This window comes from Onychomys torridus, chromosome 12 (genome assembly GCF_903995425.1).
Source record: "Onychomys torridus chromosome 12, mOncTor1.1, whole genome shotgun sequence".
Taxonomy (NCBI): Eukaryota; Metazoa; Chordata; class Mammalia; order Rodentia; family Cricetidae; genus Onychomys; species Onychomys torridus.
In genome coordinates this window covers 43,665,575-43,683,101 of record NC_050454.1, presented here as the reverse complement: position 1 = coordinate 43,683,101, position 17,527 = coordinate 43,665,575, and positions in this window count along the sequence as shown.

The window sequence follows — 17,527 nt, the reverse complement described above, 5'->3', positions numbered from 1 at the left end:
GAAAACACACACACACACACACACACACACACACACACACACACACACACACACACACACACCTCTAAACTGACTTGTTAACAAGAAGTGTGGAAAACTAAAGAAAAGAAAGAAATTCCTGGAAACTGCATATCGATATCACCTATGGAGTGAGGATAATAAACAATGCCTCCTTCACAGACTCTCTGCCAACACCTTTTCCTTTAGGCAGGGCGGACCAAGCTGCTTGCCATATGGGTGTTATTTAAGCCATTGCAGTTGCCCAGGACTGAACTGAATGGCACCCTCCCCACACACAAATGTCCACACATTTTGTAAGTTGAAAAATTAAGCAATAGTTATTACCATTCCAAATGAAAAACAAATGTTCTACCTTTCTATTTTAATTCATAGTCTGGTAACTCAGCCAGTAAACCTCTTTTCAGAACTTGTCTTTAAATACAATTATTGATGGATCTCAGTTAGCTTTGCTATTCTCATTGTTATAAACCAATGAAAGTAAATGACTAACAATGATCTAAGAATTTCCTAAGTTATGGCATTTATATTAATTTGATGATTAAAATATGACTATCACATAAAGTTATACTGTCATCTGAAAAAGAGATGCTGTGTCATTCAAAAATATCCTCAAAACTATGAAGATTTGAGAATAACTCATACAAAAAGGGAATGAAAATAGAATAATTAGTGAATGTATTATTTCAAATATGTGAACTTCAATTGCAGAGGCAAACTGTCTCAAGTTTACTGGGTAAATTTGTAGTAAATGTACTCAACTAGAAAGCCTTTAAAAGAATCATATATTTTTGACTTGACAAGGACCAGGGAACATAATAGCATTCATAGTCAGTTCTAATGCCAAAATTCCTATTATTAAACCTATACACAGCAGAGTAGAAAGAACACAGTAGTGGAGACCACTAACTTTGGATTCAGCATTTCACACTTTGGCCACTGGGATGAAACACTGATCAAAGCCAACTTGCTCCTTCTGGCTTGCTCAGCTACCTTTTCTAAACATCCTCAGCCCTCATGCTTAGGGATAGTGCTGCCCACAGTGCGATTGGCCTTCCTGTATCCATGGAACAATTAAGAAACGCTCCCACAGACACAGCCAAGGCCAGCTGGATCTGTTCAGTTTTTCAGCTGTGGGTCTCTCTTCTCAAGTGGCTCTAGGTTGTTCTCAAGTCTACAGCTGAGGCTGACTTCTGCTTTTCTGCTCATGCTCCCTTTTCTTCTCCTTCTTACATTTCTACTAAATATTACAATCGAGCTAATAATGTTTATCCCTTCAAATCTTTGTGTTTCTCCATCACGTCCGTGTTTTACACCTCATTATAGAAAACCTATGGTTTGTAGATGGCTGGAAAGCTCATGGTTTAGGAACATTCATGGCCCCCTGTATTTGTTTATTACTTTTGTCTAAACATTGAGTGTCTACCATTGAACAAGGAGGCACTACTGTGGCTCTACTAGAAATTATATGTTCCTTCAGAGTTGGTAGATTGACCTTCATTCACTAATTTTCTCCTACATAAACTAAATAGGTCTAAATACAAGAGTAGTTCATTTGTTGTAGTGACAACACATTAGCCCTACACTAACATCAAATTTTAGATGTTGGAGATTTTATTGGCTAAGAACAAAAACCAAAAGACAGTTTAGTTAGTTACTCCATCTTCTTTTTACAAACTTATATGCTACACTGTTCAGAATATCTAGTCCATAACCAATCAGGTTATGTATTTGTATATTTTTTTTATATTTTTTTTCAATTACCTTTCATAAGATTCAGTTTCTAATATTTCTCAGGTGGCTTGGTCTCACTGGGCTTACCATGCTCTACTCCTGTGTTGTGATTTCCTCTGTTTTGAAACATTCATTACTGGAAGGAGGTTCATGAGACTCTGGAAGTAAACAAACCATACTGCAGGTAAAATCAAAGCTTACATGATTTCCAAGACTTTTCCCCATAAAGAAGTGCTGAGGAAGAGTTTTCGATCTCGTAGCTACTTGGAGGAGATTGAGGACTTGTCAAAATGCCTGAAAGTGATGTAGAAAGTGGCATGATTAAAGCTGTCGGGAGTAGTTATCTGTGTTGGGTAGGTTCTTTGGTGATAGGGATGCCTGGGAATTGTCCATACAATTTTAAGTAAACCTCTTACCCATACTCCATAGAAATCCCAATAATCTCATTGGTTAATCAAGATTCTTTGGTCATCAATTTTCTCTTTGGTGGGAATAGACATTCGTGTCACACACACCCAGAAATCTTACACAAAGCACAGTTCAGAGGTTTCAGTCACGCATTGCATTATCTCAAGCTTTTAGGCTTGAAGTTGGTATGTTTTACTACCTAAAAAGTTGGTACATTTTACTAAATTAACCTATATTCATCATAAAAGGTACAGATAACTCTTGGAGCCTCCTCTGTTTTCTTTAATATCTCACAAGATTAGGCTCTTGCCTTATAGTCAGCCCCCTCTTATCCAGTACAATCATCATTCCATTCCATCAACCATGGTGATTTGCAAACAGTACCTGCTAAAGATTTCTCTTCATTAGATTTTTAGCTACGTGAGAGTAAGAAGTCTGTCATTTCACTCTATAACTCTCATGTTCAAGACAATGCTTGGCATCTTCTGAGCTTCTAACAATAATTCATTAAGAAAACATGAGTAAGTATATATCAAATAGGGCAACTGGCAGGTATATAATGGATTTTGATCAATCCCTTTGGGAAATATCACTGATGTATTCATAATCTCCAATAAGTGCATTGGAACAATGAAAACAAGCACCTCTTTGTATTGCCAGACAATCTGACACTGAAGTCAAGGAAACATTGCGACACATGGACGATGTTTATCACAATCGGGTGCAATGTTCCATTTTCAAAGAGCATCCTAAGTGATGCAACTCAAAGTGGGAGGAAAGCTGCACGGCCGCGAAGCCCCCTCCCAGGCTCTGCTGTTGAAGGGGGTGGAAGCTGAAGAGAAACTGTATAGAAGACTGTGCACACTTGCCAGCGGAGCTGCGTTCAGCCACTCTTCAGTCCTGCCAAAGTGGAGGTGGTGTAGAGAGCATGGTCTGCAAAACAGCAGATGAGGGTGGCTTGGTCCCCATGGAAACCAGATCTCCCATTGAGAAGTAAACAGATTTGGTACTTTTGTCATCAGTACCCTTCAAAAATTGGAAAACAATCCATTTTATTGTATTGTCTTAAAAGAATTATTCTAAGACATATTTGCTGGAAGCTACTTCCAGTTCTACATGAGTGTTATCAAGTCATGCTTCATTTAAAACATTGACGTGAGATAACTTGCTGGGTTTTAGTTAGCATCATGATTCAGTACTCCACTCAAGACTGTGAAAGTAATTGGAGCTCATCATTTGTGAAGAAGGAAATATGAATCTCCATCTAGAGGCAAAGCACATGACTATGAACCTTATACAATGAAAATACTGATCCCTGTAATCAAATCATAGAGTTCTGTTTATAGCGTTTCCATGAAATAATAGAATGTGCTCTGCACTTCCAAGCAAACTGGGGAAGATAATCTTTCATCCTAATATGCTGATTTGAAAGTCTTTGAGAACGGTAGATAAACTACACAGTCCTGTCCCTTGAAGCTGCTACTGTGTGCAATTGCATCTGTGTGAGTGAACTCATTATGATGGTGAAAGGATATGTGTGTGTGTGTGTGTGTGTGTGTGTGTGTGTTCAAAAAATAGTTTGTACCTAGAAAATTGTAGCACATCTCTTACAATGACACCATAACATAAAATTTGATCACTCTTTACATATAGAAGTAATCTGATTTCTCTTATATATTATTTTTAATGTATCTATAAATATAAAGTTCTGAGGTAGGGTAAGAAATGTCAAATCATTTAGCATCTAAATTAAATATTAAATATCAATTTAACCTTAGATGGGATGCTTGGTATATTCACACAAATAATTGAGGTGAATATTTCTTCATTTTAACATGTAAGTTAAAGCAAAATAATCATAAAAAATTCCCACAAATATTAATTCATCCCTTAAAACACATTTATATGTAATGGTTCCAAGATTACTGGAACTTTTTGTGCAAGCTTAGCATATTTTTCCCGAGTTCACTCAAGCTTATTTGTCAATCATATATGACTGTAATATTAATGTCCTTTATTGAAATTAACATCCACATGTTTCTAATAGCTCTTAAACACCAAGAATTAATGTTGTCTACTGATGAATTTGGGTATGCTTAAGGGTGGATCCTGCTATTTAGTTGTGCTGTTGTGACTGACAGTGTTATGATAGAAAACTTTCAAGTATTTTTATATTAGAAAATAACATTTATTTTTTTGTTCCAATATCACAACAAATTTCAGGGTCACTGCAGATATTCCAGCAAACTTAGAAAAACAACTAAGATTGAAAAAGTAGCTGTTTCATGGATGAGCATCTTTCATGGGTACATGCTGTTCTTGGACAGTGTATTTCAAATGTCATCTATGAAATATAAAACAAGGACAAAGGCTCAGCTACAGGAGCTTTTGACCTTGCTCATTACTAGAACTAGAGGGACCAAGGAGAAGAGAGATTTCGTCCAACCTATTTGTCCAAGTTCTTTATAATTACATTTCTGAATTTATTGCCTTATTTCAATACCTTGTTACCTCGAAAGCCTCCAGTCAGATACATGTTCCAATGCCCTTCTCTCTTGCATGACTCACTTTCTTTACTTTCTTTTACACATTCTATTCACTTCAGGAAATATTACTCTCATTCGAAAGGGACATAACAAATGAATATATAAATACCAACATCATAGGATCACAGTTTGATTAGCTATCTAGTACATCTAATTCAATGACCTTGAGAATCAAGGAATGTACTATACAATAGCAGGAAGTCACAGTTTCTCAGCATGTAGTAGAGTTCGTCATCTTTATTTGAAGCATATCTTAAAGTGGATAATCTGTTCCATTTTCAGAAGCAAAATTTACCTTTATCTAGGACTGAGGTTATTTTTAATTTTATGTGCATTTGTGTGAGGGTGTCAGAGTCTCTAGAACTGGAGTTATGACAATTGTGAGCTGCTATGCAGGTGCTAGATTCTCTGGAAGAGTAAACAGTGCTCTTAACTACTAAACCATCATTCCAGGCCCTAGGATTGAGTTTTATAATTCTCTCTCCCTCTCTCTCTCTCTCTCTCTCTCTCTCTCTCTCTCTATCTCTCTCTCATGTGTATATATGTACAAACAGGCATTCAGGTGCCAAGGAGAACTGTGGAGGTCAAAGTAGACAACACTCAAGAGTTAGTTCTTTATTGCCAAAGTTTGGGGTCCTGATCTAGAACTCATCACTACACATAGGTGCCAGCATGCTCCTCACTGAGCCTTCTTGGCAGGCCCTAACCAGGGATGATTGGATGATTTTTAGAAATGTCTTTCCTATACTAACAGTAACATACTAATTCAAATTGTGCTTTCTGTAGGAATACGGAATAAGTCCATTGCTTCCCTTGCCCCTGGTTGCATATTTAAAACACCAAGCAGTTTTACCCGAGATATCTACATTTCTTATTCTAGAGATGCTTTCTATTTTCCTCAGAAATGACAATCTATAAATTTGAGTTCAGAATGCAAAGTAGTTTTCTAAGTGGATTAAAATGTCTCTGTCATGTAAGATGCAGAGTCAGACTCAAGAAAACCCACTGACTGATTGAAAGCATACAGGAAACTGTTTGCTGTGTTCACACTTCCCATCAATGTACACAATCATTTATCAAACGTTCATCATCAAGTAAGTAGGCAGAAAAGTCACCAGCACTTCTAACGAAGCTGATGTAATAAAATAATTAATACACTCAAAACTAATAAGGGAATAAAACAAAAGTAGAGCCCTCGCCATCACAGTGGCAGCAACTGCAAGAAGCAGCTATCACCCATCCAGTTGTGAAACAAATGCAAGAGCTTAGGATTATTTAAAACACGTTTCAAGATGTTTTGAGCTGAGAAGAGGTTTCATGGCGCCAGAATTCAGACTTAGGAGCCGGGGAGCGCTAGCTCCCTAACCTCAGTCTTTCTGAAGAAATGTGAAGAGGCTGGTTGGACAAGAAGAGGAAAAACTGAACTGGATTCCACTGGTACCCCAGAAACCAATGATCACATTAGGACCAGGTAGTAAAGCTGGAGAGACTTTCAGCCACAGAAAGCCAGCAGCAGTCAGAGGAAACAGCAAGTTCTTTTTCTCCCCCTTTTTTTTTTCTAGCCTCACAGCCCTCCTTTAGCATCCAAACTTGCAGAGCCTAGCAGCCTGCTGCCAAAGCAGAAATGTGGTCTGCAGAGTCCCAGCCCAAACTTTATGAAGAAGCATATGGAGATGGGTGTTGAAACTGAGAGACAAAAGCTTAATAACGGGCACACTTGCTTTCCTGTGTTTTTAATTATTTGTGTACATGACTGTCATTTTAGCCTAAAAATTCCTCCTTGAGGGCAGGAAATAAATTTGTATCCATCCCATTATTCAGCATAGCATTTGATGTACAGTTGCTATTGAATAAATCCATGGTTAATGTATAACAGCCTCATGCTTATACATATTCAACATCATTCTGTTAGATAAAGCAATTGTTCTGCTGTGGGATTTTGTTGTTTGTTTGTTTCTTAACCTAGATCTGGTAGTCATCATTACATAATTTGGGGTCCTCTCTTAATTTCCAGGGAATCACCTGTTGTGATAAACACATGAAGAAAATGTGTTATAAAAGTCAGTCCTCTAACTATTGAACCCGAAGATCATATGTTCAGCTAGTTAAATATAGAATGCCAAGTTCTACCCCAGAGGTTTCCAGCTCAGTAGGATGGAATGAGACTAGAAACGTCTGTTTCTAACAAGCTCACAGGTATTCCGTCTGGGGGCTACATTTTCAGTTGTATTGCTTTCATAAAAAGTCAGGAGAAAAAATTGTTTAAGACAGCTTTCTACTTTAAGTCAACCAAATATTTATTGAGTACATGGTACAAACAAATTTAGAGTTCTAGAATACGTATGGCAGTGGCTGAGATTTGGCTAGTGTCTTAAGAATTTGTTAATTTGTTAACTTTTTAGAATACCCAAAACTTTATATAAGAATTAGTATGGGGTAAGTAATTATTATAAATATTAGCTTTTTGTTTAGAATATTGCAGCTGACTTTGGGAAGTTGTTTATAAATTGTGTTTTACTCACTTTAATTTTCTCTTAATTGATGGATAATGTAATTAGAGTATCCTGTTACAGATCAGCATTATTCAGTTTCAAATATTTTGTTAATTTGCCTTAATTCAAGAAAAGCACTAAAAAGTGTCTGATAGAGGCACTCAAAGACTTTGAATTATGGAGATATAATTGCCTGCAAATATTTCTAATATCAAAAAAGGATTCAATGTAATTTCCTCTGCAAGGTTGCACAACCAAATCTCAAGCAGAGCCTGTTAAAGTTCTGAGAGCCAAGTCTATGCCCAGAAATAGTGATGTGAAACCTGCTGGAATTGAACCCAGATACGCTGAGAATTTTTCAAGTGTTCCATGAATGACTCTGGGGTTCTTAGGGGGTTTAGGAGCGTCATATATGTTCTAATAACAGTAAGACAAAATTCTAGGGCAATAGGGCAAGGAAAGGCTATGAGGGAGACTTGGCAGGAAATGCTGATAGATATTAATTGGTATGAACTGAACTTGCTGTATGGAAGACATTTTACATTAATGAATGAATTATTACAAACACCTTTGAAATAGGTGTTATTCTCCATTCTCAAACAACTGATTAAACTGAGTCACAGAAAACTTGTTAACTTACCCCAAACAAAGTAGTTAAGAGAGCCCAGAGCAGAACCCAGGTATCCAACATCAAGGCTCATTCTCTCAATACTATACTAAATTCCTCATTTAAAAAAAATGAGAAATTAAGAAGCAAACTCCTATGAATACACTTCAGGAAAGGGACAGAAGCGGATTACAAGGAAAAACTCAGAGATCAAAAGTGTGCCTATTCCAACCCCTGTTCTAATTACCCAAATTACCTAAGCTTCTTTATGCCCAGGGTTTCACATATGTACAGTTAGAATACTACAAAGATCATTCTACCACCCAACTATTATAAGATAAAATGAATTGATACCTTAATATTGGCAAGTACCATTGATGGCTATAAAAGAAATAACCAATAGGGATGTTTCAGTGCTTGACTGTGAAACAATAAGGACTCCTGTAGTCTGGGTGAGCCTTGATTGTCAACTTGGAACAACCTAAAGTTACCTGAGAGGAGGAGACTCTTTTGAAGAATTGCACTGTGGGTATGTGGCGGTGCGGGGCGGAGGAGGGTATTTGTTTTGTTTTGTTTTGTTTTGTTTTTTGTTCTTTGTTTTGTTATGTTTTGTTTTGTTTTCTGAGACAGGGTTTCTCTGTGTTTCTTTGGAACCTTTCCTGGAACTCACTCTGTAGCCCAGGCTGGCCTCAAACTCACAGAGATCCACCAGCCTCTGCCTCCCGAGTGCTGAGATTAAAGGCATGCACCACCACCTCCCAGTGAGGGTTCTTGATTATTCACTGATGGAAGAGAACCCAGTGAATGGTGGACAGCACCATTAAAAGCAGCTATCTGCTTTAACTCAGTGGTAGAGCGCTTGCCTAGCAAGTGCAAGGCCATGGGTTCGGTCCTCAGCTCTGGGAAAAAAAAAAAAAAAAGCAGCTAGCAAGCATCCTCCTCCATGGTTCCTGCTGTACTTCCTCTTCTGTGAGTGAGTGCCCTGATCAGAGATGAAGCTGCGTGGAATATCAAGCAGTCCAGCCTTTACATTTCCTCCTGGAGGTCCTTCTCAAACTCCCCTCATTGACAAACTGTAACCTGGAAGTGTAAGATCAAACAAACTCTTTCCTCCCTAAGTTGTTTTAGGCAGAGTTTTTTTTTTTTAATTTACAATACCAAATTATGGGATTCATGATAGTCTACAAATAGAGCATGACCATCATTGATAAATCCACCTCATAATCATTCATAACCCCTGCCCTGTTCTGACACATACCCTGACTGTAAAGTAAGAAGACCTGCCTTAACTAGAACATCAGTTTCAAGGAGAACTAAGAGTCAACTTTCAGTGTGTAAGATCCAAAATAAGGGGAAAAAATTATTATGTTATTGAAAATAACTCAGAAAGAAGTATTTGCTGACTTCCAAAATTGAAAACTTTTATAGTTTCTAAATTCAAATCACTGTAAACATTAGTTTAGAAAGACATAACAGACATTTCAGAACTGAAATCAAGGGGGAAAGGGTTGAGAATGAGATGTGGCCTACTGAGACTGAATAATCTTTGAAACAAAGGATCAAGCTAGGAATTACTTTATTATTAAGGCCATGTGTGGCGAAAAACTCTCAAGAAGTCCAGACTTGATAAACTTGGCTAACTTATCCGTGGTGTGTGGGTCTAGATTTTTCTCATTACAGGAAATAATAGCCATGTGAGCCAAAGGAGAAAACACAGTGCTGTATCTATATCTTTATGATCAGTGGCATCAGTATAAGGTCTAGGTGTCTGAGCTTCTCTGTATGATGATTGAAGGCAGAGAGAATTGATTGCCATCACATCTCATAACATCTTTCATTTGTTTGAAGGAACATGGCAATGAAGCTTTGGGGGAAAGTAGCTTGTGTTGTTTTCCTTACCTTGGCGATTTCACATGGATGAGATTCTTGGTGCAAAACTGCTTTAGAAGAACATATCACCTCTCACATAACATTCCAGGATCCCGGCAAATGAGTGTGGCAAGGAAATGAACCTACACTAGGAAAGTGAAGCCAGAGTTCTGCATTCCTCTCAACTATCCATGGTTCCTCTTATACTCCAGGCTTGTAAACAGGAAAGTGTTTCATAGATGTAAAGAATCCAAGAGGTGAGCCAAAGGAATAAAACAAATATATGCCTTGGCCAAAGCAAACTAGAATAAAGCAGCAGGATTCAGTAATGGACAGAAATATTTTAGATAATGGCAATGATAGAATTATATGCAAAATTCTACTTGTCTCAGAAAACTTTGCAACTGAGAGAAAGATTGCTGATTTTGATAAATATGATGAAGACATTGGTAATAAAAGTGAGAAAAGACATTACCATAATGTCCCCTTTACCTACATTTGCAAACTTTTAGGAAGTTAACCCTAGAGTTCTTGGAGTCTATGGAGTTCTATGGAGTCTACCAAAAACATTATTTCCATATTCTCTGAAATGTAATTCCATTCTTAAGTGTGTACATCTACTTTTACTAACTCCTGTTTGCTTATGCTCTGAAGCTTCACAGATTGTTTTAATATTGCTTTGTTCCTAACCAGTTTTCCATTAGTGCAACGTTGGGCATTTGCATTTTCTGTTGCCAAAATGAATCTTGTAGAACTTGTTAGTAAAGCACTCCAAGAATTTAAGAGGTAGATTTTAGAGAAAGTGCAATGTATTTAGAAATATTTACCAAAGCCTCCAGCCCCTGCCTGACTCTGGCATCTAGAAGGCACACAGGAAGTTGAAGGAGACCCTTAGAACATATTTCCCTCAAAACTATCCACAAAAAGCAAGATTCTGTTCCATTCATTAGTTTCCTATTCCTACATGCAGCCTGTCATATGGATTCATTAGCAAAACTGTATGAATACAACCAGCTTGTTATTGAATTTGCTTTCCCAGAATTCCTCTTGCCTCCTTCCTCTGGCAGGAAGTTCCCCATGACATCTGTTTCTTATAGAACTATCAAGAAGGATAAGTGGCTTCTAGTGCTGCTTAAGTAACGGATTCTTCAACCTTTTCTCCAACAACTAGTGTTCTCTTTTCTTTTGTGTCATATGGAAAAGATAAATACCAGAGCCAAAAATATCAGAGGAAAAGAGAACTGAGAATAAAACTCTTTGAACATTGACTGTGAGGGAAGTATTTATGAAGTACATTCAAGAGTGTTAGAGTTTATATGTTTTCATTGTTAAATTGGGGCCATATCAAAAATGCTACCTGAGAATCTTTTTTCCATATCAAACTACTAAAAAACTCAACTAAATACCATGTTAGAACTATACCTCAGTTCAGGCTACTTACTTCTCAAAGACTGTGGTGGGGAAATAGGTTAGTGAAGGAAGGGCTTGCCCTTACAGAAGACCTGAATTCTGGTTCCAGAAGCCATGTGAAAGTCAGACAAAATAGAGCAGGTATCCACAATCTCAGTACTCCTATGAGGAAATGGAAGGTGGAGTCAAGAGGATTTCCAGAAGCTGGCAATTCAGTCAATATGGTTCCCATAGCCTTGGGCAAAAATAGACTTATCTCAAACAAGATGGAAGATAAGAAATGGCACTTGAGACTGTTCTCTGACCTCTGCTATATAAAAACTATACTCACACCCAGAAACACACATGCCTGAAAAACCATGAACAAACACCTCCAGATGTTGTGGATGGAGAGAATATTTGGTTGTCCTAAATACAATGTGGCTTGGATAAGGTTGGCTGGGTGGTCAGTTTTGGAGTCTCTTCCATGCACTGTTCTGAGAACTTAACCAGTATTGATATCACCAGAACATTTAGCTGGAGTAGATAAGTTATGTGACTGCAACAGGTAAATGCAGTAGTGTGGAAACTCAGCTGCAGCTGTACATTTTAGCACTTTGACCAGCCTCTCCATGCAGCCAGAACTTCTTGTGGCAGGGGAGCCTAAGATCCTGGAGTGTCCCCAGGGCAGGTACCCTATGTCCCCAAGTAAGAAATGTTAGCATTAGTGATTCTGATTCAAAGGTCATGTGGCATAACTACTGTCATACTCAGCTATTCATGAGTCACAGTGTCAACCCAAATTCAAAAAGTAGACACACACATGTGTCTGACCACAAGACGTCCTCTCCTTGACAAGCTGTGTAAGAAAGAGATTTTACTGTCTTTGAAAGCAAAGTACTAGTCTCTGTCTTAGTTTGGGTTTTTATTGCTGTGAAGTGACACCATGACCACAGCAACTCTTATAAAGGAAAACATTTCATTGAATTTGAAATCAGTCCATTATCAATATGGTGGGGAGCATGGTGGCATGCAGGCAATCGGGGTGCTGGGGCTGAGAGTCCTACATCTTGCAGTTAACAGGAAGTCGACTGACTCACTGGTATCCTGAGCATAAGAAACCTCAAAGCCCACCCTCACAAAGACACACTTCCTCCAACAAAGTCATACCTCTTCCAACAAGGCCACAATTCCTAATAGTGCCCCTACCTTGGAGATTATGGAAGCCAATTACATTCAAACGACAACTTCAAATTAAACACATTAGGGGCTCCACAAAATATTTAATGTTTAATTTGGTTAGCATTTACTTAGGATTACTTTACATAATACTCAAGTATATTGAATTTTATCCCCCAAATTATGTCTACTAAATAAGGTTTCATACTGCTATTTTTGCAGAAGTAATGTATTTTAGTTATAACTTTTGTTTTCAACACAAATCTAAGGACATGGTACAACAGTTTGAGGTTATTACTCATCACATCATAGGACAATTTTGCAACTTTCTGTCTCCTCACAGGAATGATGGGATTACAGACATTTAAACTTTATTGCATCTGGCCTTCATGTGGGGATCCTGATTCAGGTCATCAAGCTTGTGGGGCAAGTGTTTCACCAAATGAACCATCCTCTTAGTCCTTAGTGGTTTTTATGTAGCAATAAACAACTTAACCCTGCAGGGGGTGGGGGGGACATGGGGCGCAGTCTATTATTTAATTCTTTGTGTTTGGTTGAGTTTTTATTTTATTTTATTTTATTTTATTTTATTTTATTTTATTTTATTTATATATTTATTTTGGTTTTTAGAGACAGGTTTCTCTGTGTTTTGCACCTTTCCTGGATCTCACTCTGTAGACCAGGCTGGCCTCGAACTCAAGGAGATCCATCTGGCTCTGCTTCCCAAGTGCTGGGATTAAAGGATGGAGGAGTGAGAGCATTACTAGGATTTGGCTTTTGGGGTGTGTGTGTGTGTGTGTGTGTGTGTGTGTGTGTGTGTGTGTGTGTTACATATACATGAGCCCTTGCAAGGGTGCAGGTGCCTGCGTTGCATATATGAAGGCCACAGATCAATATCAGCAGTTTTTCTCTATTACTCCACTTTGTTTTCTTAAGACAGGATCTCTCACTGAACCTGTAGTTGGAGTTTGAGTCAGATTGGATGCCCAGCAAGGCCCTGGGATCCTATGTCTGCCTGTCTGTACTTTCACCCTGTTCTTATCCATCTTTCTCCTCTCACTACCACCAAGATTATCTTTCACAGTCCCCAAAGTACTGTCAACAATTCATCTAAATTAATCCATGATTTGTATTCATCTACCTCCAGAAACCAGACTGGACTTTGCAGCTCAGTATTTTATTTCTTTTCTTCAGTTCTTAACAATGTCGGGTTTATAATGGATGGTCCACCAAAAAACCTGCTAACTGAATAAATAAATAGATATTAGTGTCTAGTCTCAGTTCATGTATAAATTGACAACAATTTTGATTCTCATTATTAATAATAATAATTATTATTATTATCTGATTATTTTGTAGTGAATAAAATTTTATCATAAACTATGAGAGTATACCATAAGTAACCAGGTTAATTAAAACATAAAGTGATTGGCTAAATTATCTAGGGATTAGCTTATTTATCCTTGATTTTAAATTATTTTCTACTGTACCAAAACAGAAAATGTTCTCTTAAAACTGCTTGCTGTTTTAGTTTGTAAATTTGTTTTAGAAAATATAAAACAGGTGCAGATCATATGTAGTCATTTATAGCAACTTAAAAATGAATTTTTGAGCATATATTTTAGAAAACATATGCAAAGTTAGCTTAATTTCCAATGCAAATAGAATAAATATTGATATTTATAAGTACCACATGAAAAGTTTCCAAATTAATATCAGGACATGAAAAAGTGAACTCCCATGCTTAGCTTACTAAGAGAAGAACAAATAAATGCAACTTGTTAATTCCCAGATATTTATGGCCACACAGAACTCATTAAGCAATGATGCTATAAATGATTATGCAGAAAAATAATCATAATATTCCTTTTGAAATAAGTGAGTAGCTTTAGCCCACAAATTAAAAAGCAAATGGTGGGATATTTCAGCCTGTCATTGTTATTCTTTACTGCAGAGGAAACCTGAAAGGAAACCACTGCTAACAATTCAAGTTGTATTAATTAATAAAACTTCCATAAATTGTAACTCTTACAATACTGTCCTCTCTTATCCACAACCTGATTGTATGCTATTAGTGAAGAAGGTTTTGTTGTGTTTCCAAAGTCATTTGAGAGAAATATAGGAGAAATGATTCAAAGAAAAACATTTTTGTTCTTTTTTTGGTAAACTAATAATTTTTAATTGAAAGTAATTTTTTTCATACAATATAGTCTCATGATGGTCTACCTTCCCTCATCTCCTCCCAGATCTCCCCACCTCTCCACCTGTCCAATTTCATGCCTATTTTCTCTCTCTTTAGAAAAATAAAAATGAAACAAATAAATCAGAATAAAAGAAAACAAAAACAGGAGAAACCAAATAGACAAAAAAAAAAAAAAGAAAAGAAAAAGCACAATGATACATACATAGGCTGAGACACACACATAAAAACCAATATCAGAAACCAATAATACGCAAGCAAAAGGCCAGCAATGTAAAGAATACCCAAAGCATGTGTGTTGGCCATCTACCTACTAGGTGTGGGTCTGCTCTGAAGAGTGGTTTGTATACCTTGTGACATGCCATTGGACAAAACTAATTTTTCCCTTCTGGGCAGTTGACACTTGGAGGGTTGCTTCTGGGTTAGCGGTGGGAAGCCCTCCCCCTCCCCTTCTCAATGTTGGGGTCCCACCGGGCTTAGACCTGTGCAGCCCTGTTCATGCTTCCACAGTTTCCATGAGTTCATATGTGCATCAGTTCTGCTGTGTCTGTAAGGTGTAGCTAGAGTTTTCCTGCCTGGCCCAGAGTCAGGATAAATCTCTCTCACCCACCAGGCCCATAGATGCTCGGACCCAACCAAGTAAACACACAAAAACTTACATTGTTTACAAACTGTATGGCTGTGGCAGGCTTTTTGTTATCTACCTTTCTATCTTAAATTAACCCATTTCTGTTAGTCTATACTTTGCCACATGGCTTATGGCTTACCAGTGTCTTTACATGTTGCTTTCCATGGCAGCGGCTGGAGGTGTCTCTCTCCAGTCTTCTACTTCCCAGAATTCTCTATTCTCTTGTCCCACCTATACTTCCTGCCTGGCCACTGGCCAATCAGAACTTTATTTACACAGAGCGATATCCACAGTAGTAAGGCCTTATTTTCCTGATTTCAACTTGGAAGTGGGTGAGTCCTGCTTCCTGATAAATGTTCTGTAATAATTTCCATGATGGTTTAATTAATTACTCAGTTATGCTCACTTGACTGAGATATAATTTAATTTACAACTCAATTTAAGGAACAGAAAAATAGTTCAATAATTCTTTGTTAAATTTAAATTTAAATTACAAACTTAATTAATTTAATAAATATTAATAGGATTAAGTTATGTTCTTTAAAAGATTAAATTAAGGGTTGATATTAACGAATGATCAGAAATTTGAAAGCAGAATCTATACATATGTATAGAATCATATTCTAAAAGAAAAATAGAAAAAACTCCAAAAATATAGGGTAAAAAATGAATCATAGGCTCTATCCATGCAGTGTTTTGAAATTACTATCAGACAACATATACCATGATAAATATTTTTTCTTCAAGAAATATATAGGAAACCTTTAATACAATATTTAGAAACATTTTATGCCCTTATAAAAGTGAAACATTTTACTGCTTGTAAAAATCTCATAAAATTGTCACAAAATAATATTTGAATCTTGAGAGTTAGAAGTAATTTTTGTTAGATCAAACACATCATTTTCCCAAAATTCTTCATTGTTCAGAATGTGAATGTTTAAAATCTGTTGACGTACTTTACTTGTAGGAGACATTGTCCTGCAGTGACAACTCACAATTTAACAAGCTTGTCTAGCCTTTGACACTGCAACATGATATTGCAATTTACAAAGCTGAGACTTGAGAATGGTGCAATTAAGTTACAGAAAAAAAAAAGTGACAAACATCTCAGATGCTTTGGGCTTATTCTTCTGATTTTCTGAATCATTGTGGTTAGACTACAAAATATTTCCAAATATTCCCTTTTAATAATGTTGCCATTGAGGCTAGAAAGATGGCTCAGCAGTTAAGAGTACTTGTTGTTCTTGTGGAAGACCCCAGTTCAGTTTACTGTACACGTCTGGTGGCTCACTACTCTCTGTAATTACAACTCCAGGGGATCCAGTGTCTTCTGCAGGTCACCAGTGATACCAGAGTCACATGTGGTACATATATACAAGTGCAAGCAAATACTCATACACATAAAATAAAACTAAATAAATTTTAAAAAAATGAAAAAGAAAAAAATAAGGCAATTATTTCATGATATTTTTCCCTGGGTTGTGGGATGATCTCTTTATTTTGTCTCTTTGGACCGGCAGTGAGGATGACACCCCACTGCTGTCAGTCCTAGTGTGTTGTTTTAACAAAGACTCTGATTAATATAAAACAGTAAAGAAGAGAGAAGGCTGCTCACCATAATCTGTAGTTAGCTTCTTTTCTGTGTCCCGCCCAATCTGCAGCTGCTCAGATCCAAATAAACACATTGAGGCTTATATTGATTTACAAACTGTATGGCCATTAGCTCAAGCTTATTACTGACTAGCTCTTACACTTAAATTAGCCCATAAATCCTATCTATGTTTGGCCATGTGGCTTGGTTTCTTTTCTCAGTTCTGCCTTCACATCTTGCTTCCTCTATGTCTGGCTGGCAACTCCTGGCTCAACCTTCTTCTTGTCTGCTTATCCCACCTATACTTCCTGCCTGGCTACTGGCCAATCAGCATTTTATTTATCCACCAATCACAGCAACACATTCACAGCATACAGAACAACACACTAGGAGGTGTTAAATGTGTAAGTTTGAAAGACATCATAAGATAGTTTTCTGTTGGTAATATAAGTTAGGATAGAAATTGAATGAGGTACATTTTGGACTCACCAAAATAGGATAGATAATGAAATATTTTCTCTGAATTTGTCAAATGCAAATGGACTAGACATTGTTGAGGTATTTATTACTTGTATATATTGTATATAGTTATTGTACTTATTGTATATAGTTTTTCTTATATTAGTTATAACTTTTTATTTTTATATTTTTATTAGACAAGAGAGGAGAAATGTGGTGATATTTTATTTGTATATTAATAAATAAAGCTTGCCTGGAGATCAGGGGGAAAAGGCCAGCCATTTTAAATAATCAAAGAAGTCAGGCAGCACATGACCTTAATCCCTTCGCCAGCAGGATCTCTGTGTGTTCAAGGCCACGCTAGGGAACAGGGCCAAGCATGGTGACACATGCCTTTAATCCCA